The sequence below is a fragment of the Aquila chrysaetos genome, chromosome 5 (genome assembly GCF_900496995.4).
Source record: "Aquila chrysaetos chrysaetos chromosome 5, bAquChr1.4, whole genome shotgun sequence".
In the NCBI taxonomy this organism is placed as follows: Eukaryota; Metazoa; Chordata; class Aves; order Accipitriformes; family Accipitridae; genus Aquila; species Aquila chrysaetos.
Genome location: NC_044008.1, coordinates 29,799,523 through 29,810,931, shown reverse-complemented (window position 1 = coordinate 29,810,931; position 11,409 = coordinate 29,799,523).

Here is an 11,409-nt window from a genome sequence, read left to right as displayed (position 1 = left end):
ACTTCCTTTGCTCAGTTTGTAGGCTTTCTTGGTTGCCCTCTGGGTAGGCACCTTCTTCCCGTTCATTTGATATACTCTCTAAGGATACGTTGCCACTCTTCTGAATCAACAAGTATCAGATAGCTGCCTTATCTTTAGGCATTCCAATGCTTAAATTACGGTCATCACGATAGTCATTTTGGTTCTCTACTTGATGTTACTGAAGTCAAGGGTAAAGATTCATTCACTTTGCTGGCAGTGTGCCTAGATGATAGTCCGCATCCTCAACTGTATATTGATTTCACTAATATCAGAGGACCTACAGCAAATAAGAACTTGCTCTTACCCTACATTGGGTAAATATTCAAATAATTGTTCTTTTTTTTTCTAAATAATGCCATTCTACTTCTAAGGAAAAGTTCTGAATTGTTCTAAATTGAGTTGAGATATTATTAATCTTTCATCTCATGTGTCACTAAAGTGTTGCATACCCATATTTCCTAGTAAAATGAGAGTATAATTTAATAACTATACTTAAAATTGTACTTAATTTTGGTGTGTTGGGGATCTCAATATTAAATTCAGTGGGGCCAATTCAATTAGATATACTGTAGACTTCAGTGAAGATGCCAGCTTCTGGAGAACATAATTATTAATCACTATGAGCCACATCATGTCCTCTGAGTTAGCTAAATACATACACAGAGCTGGACTTAAACTGATATCCTTGAGGACAAGACCTTCCGCTCCTTTAATGATTAGACAATGATAACAATGCTATCAGTGAGAAAGCTTGACTTAAGACAAACCTGACTATCCAAACCTAGAAAGGAACGCTTCAAAGATTTTGTATCTGAAGGTATTTAAACTAGAAAAAAATCCTAAAGATCTCAAGTAAAAAAGCTGGCATCCACCAAAATGTGGCTGGATGATAGAGATAATTGTATAAACAATGGGAAGAAACAAAGGGAGTCCTGCAGTGATTTCTGATCACTGGTTTCTACTTTGGCAATCTTATCTGGAAGGACACTCGGAAACAAGAAATTTAAACTTTTTTCAGTGTATCTGTACACCGAATATAAAATGCTGTGCATAGTGAGCATGGGAGGTGAAGAGCTCTTCACCTTGGAAAGACAAGAGCTCGCATCTAGAGTTTTAAGATTAATTATTAATGAAAGAGTGAAATAAGTAAACTTTTCAATGCTGTATAGGAAATTCAGATTTTCTAATAAAACACTGAAGCAATAACAAACACCTCGGATCTCTCTGATCTATTTCTATTTTAGATCCTATCTCCTACCAAACCAGGACATGTGCTCCACAAACTTTGTATTCCAACTTTATTCCAACTTGTATTCTGTGAAGAGGAAAAGGTATTTGAATTCCAGCTTCTGTGTCATAAATTTTACAAAATAAAGTATTGGGGAAATTCACAGTTTGTTAAGGGAAAAGCAGCTTTTAAGTCTTTTTGACACACGCGTATGCAGATCAGCCAAGCTGACCCATGCTATCCATTTGGATCTGAAGTGAAATTAAAACATGTTATTAAACTTGCTCATATGCACTAAGGATGAAACCTGATAATTATTATTAGGTCTATTATATACCGCAGTGTTGGCATCAGTATTTCATAACTAGCCTCACAGAGTAAAATGTATAATCATTTCTCTTTATTCACTACTTGCACAGCAGTCAACTGCCTAAGACACTTACATGAAGTTAAATCTCGTACTGCCAAGCTAGTTTTTATTCCCCAAGGAATGGAGAGAGGACAGTAGAATTTCTGTGTTATTATTTACTTTGGCTATCCTTTCCCATATATGTATCAGTCCTGCAAACATTTATGTACATAATTAATTGTTTGCAGGTAAACAATTGTTTATCTCACTGAGGCTAAGACTACTAATGTTCTTACTTGACATTTTTACATCTTTGGTACTCTAAATTCAGTTTATCAACTCTCTTCAGAACTTCCCATTATTACTTTGCTGCGTGCTTATTATTAACAGGATAGAAAAAAAAATTGTTATGCAACTTTTATTCCTTTCTTTATTTTGGCTTCATTCAGTGCCCCCGAAAATCATGGGGAAGCTCTCACTGGCTTAAATAGGTACTAGATCAAGCCCTGAGTGAATCATTCAGGAGTTCTGTTTCTATGATCAGACATTCACTCACCACGGGACCACTGCTTCCCTTTTCTTGCCATTTCTGTTTGTTGCAACCCATTCCCCTTAGTCTACTGGTATTCAAATAACCTTTCTTTCAACTGCAGTAACACAAGTCATTTATTCCCAAGTCATTATTTCAGTTCTTTTCAAACGCTGGCAGCTGCTATCCTGATAATATTGAATTGCACTACAAATTCCTCTCAGGAAGAAGAGCCCCAGGCACTGGTACAGGCTGGGTGGGGACTGATTGACTGGAAAGCTGCTTTGCAGAAAAGGCCCTTGGGATCCTGGTGGACCCCAAATTGAACACGGACCAGTAATAAGCTCCTGTGGCAAAGGCGGCCAACAGCATCCAGGGCTGCTCCAGGAGGAGCATTGCCAGCAGGTTGAGGGAGGTGATCCTTCTCTTCTACTCAGCACTGGTGAGATACATCTGGAGTGCTGGGTCCAGTGCTGTGCTGCCCAGTACGAAAGAGACATGAACATACTGGACAGAGTCCAACGAGGGGCCACAAAGATAATTAAGGGCTTGGATCACCTGGCATATGGGGAGAGGCTGAGAGAGCTGGGACTGCTTAGCTGGGACTGTTTAAGGAGGGATCTTAGCAGTGTGTATAAATGCCTGACTGGGGGAGTAAAGAAGACGGAGTCAGACTCTTCTCAGTGACAGGATGAGAGGCAATGGGCACAAACTGAAAAACAGTAAATACCACTAAAAAAGCTTCTTTATTGTGAGGGTGGTCAAACACTTGAACAAGTTGCCTAAACAGGCTGTGGAACCTCCATCCTTGGAAGCACTCAAAACCTGACTGGATGTGGGCCTGAACAACCTCCTCTAGCTGACCCTCCTTTGAGTAGGTGTTTGGACTAGATGATCTCCAGAGGTCCCTTCTAACCTCAGCTTTTCCATCACTCACTTTAATAGAAAAATACTGGGTGCAGAAGGTATTGGAATGTGGTTCTTAAATCCTTGAATATAATTCTGTGCACGTGTATTACTGAGAATAGTATCTGTTATCAGAAATATCAGCAATGATGAGTTTTTACTGGTTACAGGTTGTATTTGCAAGATTAGGCCCTTTGTAAATTCAAGAAATTCACTTCTAACAAGCCCATGCTTTCAATTAAGGGTTGTGGTTTGTTCTTTAGCAGAGCTTAGTACAGGACTGCATTCTATATACACTTCACTGGTTAGACAGGTTTGATGGAAGGAGGGAATCAATAATTTAAGTTCTTTTAAAAATATGCATAAGTACATCACAGAGAATATAAAAACTTCAGGGGAAAGGTGATATTATTATTTAATGCCTTGTTGATGAGGTTTATTTTGGTAAGCTCTTGACAGCACAAGGTAACATATCATCTTTGCGTTGACACAAACACTATCAAAATGTGAAAGGATGCATAGCAGAAAAAGATCTGCATCCAAAATAGATTTTTGAGAGAGCAAATTATTTTTTTCCTTCCAAATAGCTTGTTGATTTTTCTTTGTTAGAATGCTGCCAACACCTTTAAGCAAAATTAAAAGGCATTTTTGTTATTGTATGCAATTCTTTCCAGGTCTGTTTAAAATTCTCAATTTCTTTCCGCCTTCCATTCAATGCTGAAAAATATTTGTTGGTATTTGTGATGGGGATGAATGTCTTTATATTTCCATTGCTTTTGCAGTATAGCTGCTTTTATTACTCATTGCAGTGTGTGCACTGTGCTATTCATTTTTACTGTGGAGACCAAGGCCTTTTTCTATTTTTCTCCTTTATGTTCTTTGTTTGGTTTGCAATGAGAGTGATTCAGAAAGCTCCAGAGGGCAGTGTTGCGTTGAAAGCTTCGGTTTTCTGGGCTCTGCCTGGATACTTTTTGGGCACCGTGAGGCTGAATGTTACTTACTCACATGCAAACTTGCTTAAATGCCTTAAGTCTTAATTCCACAATGGCCTTGGATATACACATTTTATGACCGGGGTCCTTGCAACAAACAAATTAACTGTGCTTATGCACATAATATGATCTTCAAGGTTTTTCAAATGCTGAGTTAGATGGAATCAATTAAAAAAAAAAAATTAAAATCTCACTCATCTTAAATAATGCTGTGCCAGATTCACCAAGAAGGCTCAATGGGTTGGAATATTAATTTCCCTGCTTGTGTCACACGGGGGAAAAGGAGGAAAGAAATCATCCCCATGAGGGTGCAAGGCAACGCTGTTCCCCTTCTCCCTCCGGAGTTCTGGGAAGGAGCAGCAGTTTTCAGTTCCAATTAAGGCCTCGCAGGAGCACACTGAGAGAGGCTGCAGGGGAAGCATCAAATCACACACCTCCTTCAAGTATGGCTTCCCATACCTTCCCTCTGCCTTGTCCTGCCCTCAATGGGGTGTGCGCCAGAATTGCTAGCTGGCCTGGAAAAAACAGGATCACCAGGTCCAATTGCCACTGACACCCATACTCCTTGAGAATGTTCTGGCTGCATTTATCTCATTTTTTAAGCACGTTTCAATTTCCCCCTAAACCAAGGACACCTTGGCTGTGTCTAAACTGACCTCGCAATGCACAGAATGGCTATTAATGAATGGTTACATTCCAGCAGCCTTTCAAACCACGATATTCTCCCACCCAGACCCACAGGCCTACTTGCCCATGCATTTCTTCTGCTCCTTGCCGCAAGACCCCTATGTCTCTTGTAGTCTGTCCACATCACCTCTGTTCCCTGAGCATCCACACTGCTCCCAGCTACTCTGGCTCCTGACACTATCATTTCTGTCATCTGTATGTCCTCCTCTTTCACACTGAAATCCAAAGTCCACCTCCTTCCTCCCACTGCAGTTCCTCCCTTTGCCCACCCTGCAGTGCCCACAGTTTATTCTTTCCTTGGTCCCCAGAGCCAACTCCTGCTGCTCAGTGTGCTGCTTGGGTTAGAGGCATAAGCAATGACAACAAAGGTATGAGTATCCTGACTAGTCAACTAGTTGGCTAAAGAGATGCCCATGCCACCACAGCTCCTCAGTATAGAAGCACTTGCTCAACCCCTCAGACTGTAGAAATCACCTTGTGAGCTGTGGCTTACAGCCATAGCTTGAACTGTTTGGATGCAAGCCTGCATTCAAGACGAGGCTTTCAAGAGCTGGCATGCCACCTTTTTTAAACATGCCCTTCAAGCCGTAACAATGGGACAGGCATAACCACAGCATGGCCTGAACCCACCAGAGGTATCCCAGAATACCAGTCTGTTTGGATTCTTTGCTAAATGATATGTGGAGGAAGGTACTATAGGATGGTTACTGTGAGCTGAAGCAAGGACCTATGATGGACAGAACAAGGGTCATGGAACGTTTTGCACTTTAGGTTGCTCTTGAGCCTCCATACCACTGAGCAATAAAGATAGACTAACGACCAGACGGTGCAAATGTTTATAGATTTAAGCAGTCCTAACAGGGTAAACCTAAGTTTTCACCTGGGAATGAACTCTGCCTTCCTACAATGAGAAACCTGGAAGCAAGCACGGGGGCATCAAACAGAGCTAGCTCAGGACATGAATTAGTATTTGCTGAATTTTTACTGAATAGGGACAAATATGGTTGAGTACTGCAGTTGTTGCCCTCCAAGAATACAATGTCTCAAGGCTGTAGCAACTGGAAAAGGAGAAAGGAAAAAATTGACAAAAGAGTGGGGCAGTGCTTGTGCAGAGGAAGTGGTGATATGACAATTGCCATAGAAATACCTAATAACTATACTTCTGGTAGCAAAACATTACAAGTCTGCATTTACATTCTTCACGTGAATGCTGGCAGAAGTCTCTGCCCTGTGGAACTACTAAATTCCATGCGGATTTTGAGGATCTACTAGAAGGCAGGGTCACTTGCACCCACACCAGTGACATGGGTGTCCCATGGGTATCCACAAGAGCCTCACTGGCAGGAACAGCTATTGACAGGCTGTTCAGAAGTGCCCACAAGTGAAGCAGGTTTGCAACATGCTCATGAGACTGTGAGAAATACATCACTCTTTAAACTGCTCATACCGCAGAAGGAGGCTTTGCTATTAGCTCTCTTGATAAACATATCCCTAGATTCGTGACTTGAAGACAGTGATGTGCTCCATGCCGAGAAGGAAAATATTGCCATCTGCTTGTGTAGAAGTTTAAATTCATGCACCAGCTCTCCTGCACAGTGAAAGAATGAGTCTTCCCTTTTCATTACATTCAGTCTTGAGAGTGAGGCAGTGTTCTCACAGAGAGACCTGAAGAAAGACTGAAAGGGTGTTCACCATCAAGCCTCAGGCTCTGATTTAGGTGCCTACATTGAAAGCCTCCAGAATTTAGAGAACCTCTCTCCAAACCTATCATTCAAACCATCAATCTATTTGTTGAGGCTCCACAGTCAGTCAAGGGAACCTAGGTTGCTCATACAGACCCCAAGGGACACACCAAGCCTCCACAGTGCTACTACTCCCATAGGGTTGTTATGTATTGCCCGGGTTTTGCAGGTTTGGGTTCTAACATTGTATTGGTATGATCGGGTTTCAAATATTAAGGTGTTAAAATATCATTGCTAAAATCCACCTAACCGATGACAGCATTGCTGCCTGACAGAAGTTTGTTTTTTTTTTTAAATCAGGTATCAATACTTGTTTTTATTTATAATATTTTGTGGTAATCCAGATACGGAATTGCCCAGACTACTGTGACTTAATCATGTGTAACTGCCAGCTTGCATTTTTGCAGGCACATCTACCCTGACAAAGGCTTTTAATATTTAAAAGCATGCAGATTATCTATTCAGCCCTCAGAAAACTCATTGTGATGAATTCAGTACCTCAGTTTCAGGCACTTCAACTGCTGACACCTTTCTTCAGGCTACAGAGAGACTTTATTAATTGTACTAAAAATCCTGTGCAAACATTTAAAAAATATTATTTAGTACTCAGTAAAATATTTTTTTATTTGAGTATGTTACCATCTATCAATGTTGTCACAAGTCTCTAGATCTCAGAAGTATTTTTTTTACTCTCCTTTTAAAATGCATTTTTATTCTAAGAGCCTCTGTTTATGCAAATTTATCAGTCATGTCTACTCAGAAATGCTTATATCATATCTGAGGTCAGGAATTCAGCTGTATTTAAATTACATGCCAGATGGATGGGCAATGCATACATTTCAGTTCTTTGACAACTTAATGAACATATCTCTTGGCAAGATGAGGTTATCTGAACATCCCAAATCATCTGTCACAGTTGTCTCCAAACTTTTGGGCTGCAGTCTACTGTCAGCAATGAAAGCTGACCACCACACTGTCTCATCAACCTTTAACTGAAAAAACTCTAACAATTATTTGCTTGCCTAGGGCGGCTGTGGGCATCTTACCATGGCCTTGCCAATTACAGGGGGTAAATCCTGATTTATAACAAGTTTCAGAAATCCAGAAACATTACATAATTCTCTCATCCTTCAAGTAAGTTATATTATTAGCCATTTTATTCAACTGGCAAACTATGCAGAAAAAAAGTTTTCAACCCACATTTTCAAGCTGACCACTAATCTGGTTACCCTATTTTTGGAAGACTATCTGGAAATCCTGTTGGCCCTAATCTTAAAGAGTGGTCAGGAAATAGAACTTTTCTTCACTGAGAATTTTCAGTTTCTCAGGAAGGAAAAGTCTGAGAAGTGGAAGTTGAAATTTCCTGCAGAAGGCCAAAACTTGGCAAAATGAGTTAAACAGAACATTTTTGATCGGTTTTACTACCTATACACCTACCACATTAACATAATCTATACTTATGGGTGCTGCATTGCCTTGGAAATTGATTCACTAGTGTCTTAAACTGGGAACCCCAAATGTCCTTGAATTGCTTAAAATTAGTTGGTAGCTGAAAAGTTGGCCTATACAAATCACCCAAGGTCACCCATGCAATGATGTTAGTGGCAAAGCTGCAATGAGAACCTGGAAGTTACTGGCTTTCATCCTAATGGTCACTTCACCAGACCAAGATACCACCATTATGGGAGATAATGATAATAAAACACTTCAGTGCTCTCAAATTGCACAGAAAGTGCATTTTCACTGTTCTGAAAAGCTATCATTCAGTCTGAAAGTTATCAAAATTGCTGGGCCAACATACTCTAAATACATAGTGTCACTTACGAAGAACGTAGATTTTCTTACTAGAGTAACATTACAAAAAGAGCAAGAAAAAGAATATGGAAGTAGAACAGAAAATCCTGTTAAAATGTTAAAAAGGAAAGAATGGTGAATAATGAATACTATTCAGACTTTCTTCAAGCTTGTACTGAACTCATATGTAATACTGGCTACAGAACACTGAGAGCACTGAGACCACAGTTGCCCAGACCTCACTAATGTTGGAATCCCTTGGCATTGCTTCCTTTTGCCACGCGTTAGCACAATGTCATGGATAAGCAGAACCTCTAATAGACAACAGCAACCTGTTCCTGTCTGAGTGACCCTCACTGTTGGCTCTTGCCATCCTCCTGCTCGTTGCTTCTTTGTCCCTCCCCTTGCCTGACTGATGTCATTCCCCTTTCTTGTTATTGTCATCCTTTCCATCTTTCCCAGAGCCCTCCATCTCCTGGAATCTCAAATCTGCATCTCCCCACTTTACTCCAAGGACATTCACCCAAATTTGGTCTTTCTGCCAGCCTTCCCTTCAGCTACCCTCACCTCCCAGCACACTTCCCAATAACTAGTCCTGTCCCTCAACCAATCCTTTGCTGATTTCATCACCTTCTTCTGTCCTCTGTCTCCTCCCATACCAATTCAGGCATTATGCAGTTTCTTCCTTAATTTAGAGGAAAAAAAAAAATTAAAGGGAAGGGGGTCTGTATCCCACTTATTTTGGCAACTATTCTGCCATCTTATTCTACCTCTCCTTTTTAAGCTCACTGACTGCAATCACTACCTGGAGTCAATCTCCTTGGCTTTCACCAATTATTTTCATTGAACCTCACTTTCAACATGACCTCTAGTGACCTCTTTCTACCTAATGGTGTGAATCATTAGTTATTTTCTGTTCCTCCCTCAGCTTCAATGCAACTTCATTCTGCTCTTCTTGGCCTATCATCTTTCTTTCTTTATCAAGAGGTTCCAATCTGCTTATGTTGACAGGCTATCACTGACAATTATCACTGACAATTAGATTTTCAGGAAACAGCCTTTGTACTTTCTCTCAAGCCACTCTTCGATTCTGAGAATCCATCCCCTTGCTATTTTTTAATTCTTTTAAAACTTTCCTTTTCAATCACCTCTCTCCCTCTCAAAAAAAAAAAAAGAAAAAGGCAAAAAAACAAAAAAAAAACAACACCAAAAAACCATACACCCCCCCCCCCAAACCCAGCCTGAATATACTGGGACCTCCTTGCCCATCATGCTTACCAACATTGTTTCATAATTTCCTTGGAATCCCACTTGTCTGTACCCATCTTGTGTTATCTTTTAATTCTTTGCTTTTAGACAGAAGCTGCTTTTTTTATACAGAACCTAATACAAAGCGGTACTTGTCTATAAAGAGGCTATTAAGCAACATGGTTATATAAATACAAATTACAACAGGAGTTCAGATTTCATTGCTGTAAGAGCATAATATGAAGACTTTGACATAAAGAAAACAGAACTAAAAAGCTTAAGAATGTGAACTAGGCCTTAAAAACTCATTTCTCAGACATGCTGGGCATACATGAGTGTAATGTATACATCAATTGTATGCCATACATCCATTGTCTTTAGAAATTAAGGTTTAGACATAGAATCCTGCCTTCACTGAAAGCAATAGGCATTTTATCACTAATTTCAGTATGGTCAAGGCTATTCCATCTGAGTCTTATCATATGCACTTTTTCAATATTTGCAAAGAAGCAGTCAAGTAGAATATATATAACAATAACATTTCATAGTTATATTCAGTGACTAGAAATTATCTTGACAGCTTGGTTTCTAATTCTGTAGTAGGTTTGAATGCTAAATCTGACAATACCCAGGTACCAAACCCAATGTTTAATGGATCACATACATGACTTAAGAAACATGGCTTGTTTTTTTGTGGTAGCTAGTTTTACACAGTCTCTTCTGAACTTTAAATGCATAAATTATTTAGCAGCCAGCACTTGTCCTTAGATGGCATAACTTAGATGTCAATACCACCCAAAGCATCCACATTTGCCAAACCTGTCTTGCATGAAATGGAATGAGGATATTTGCATAAGGAAAATGTCAAAGCAGGAAATTAACCCCTTCAGCGGTTTCATAGAATCAAATATTGAAATAATTGTTATTGTATTGGCATTTATTTAACTGATGTCAAAGGATCGTAGTATTTCCACTGGTACTGTGTTTACCAGTTAAGACTGGTAGTCTTCCTGGTTGGGAGGGGGCAATGGGCTTTTCTGTGATACTGCCTTTAAGTTAGTATGCTAAGAAGCAAGTTTATCATGAAATTTTAATACAAAAGATACAAAATTGAATTGTTTTCTCCAATTCAAAAGGATACAACAAATCTCAGCTTTTGTGACAATGTGCCTCTTAGAGGAAGGTCATCTATATCGAAGGGTCTCCACAAACAACGGTGTCTGTCTTTCTGGAGATGTACATTAGAAAGAGAGACTGAATGCTGACTGGGGCAGACCATTTGAGGCCCTTGTGTGCAGATATGCTAACTACGCTGAAATACAAGAGTGTCTGAGAGATTTGGTAAAACCGTGAGAGGCTTCCACACCTATCTCTATCCTTAGGAAATTCCTCACACCAAGACTGGGCTGAAAATTATTTGCTCAACCCATTCATTCCCTTTACATGCACTTCTTTCCACCTGTTAAGAACAGAAACTACTCACAGAAAACACTGAAAGAAAAACAAGTTTCAAAAATTTGACTGTGACCAAATAATCCGTCTGGAGTAAATCCTTAGGCTGCTGAATTTAGTGATTACTGCCATGCAAGGTGCTTGGTGCAGGAACCAGTCCATAATGTCTACTGCTTCCAGTCCACCCCTATGTAAAGAAGTGGAGATAAGGACTCAGCTGCAGCACTACACCCCACCTTACTGCAGATGCTCTTACCATCACTTAGGAACATACAAGGAGGTTTACAAATGAGTCCAGAAGCATTATTTACAACTATTAGCACAGGAAGCTGTTACTAAATGTCCTTCACCTTCCTTGGATCTGATTTTATACTTGCTTATCGTACTCTAGTGTGATACTCCGCGCCCTCCACCAGGGCTTGAGCTGTCCCTACTTGGTATCAACTAGTCTACATTATTTT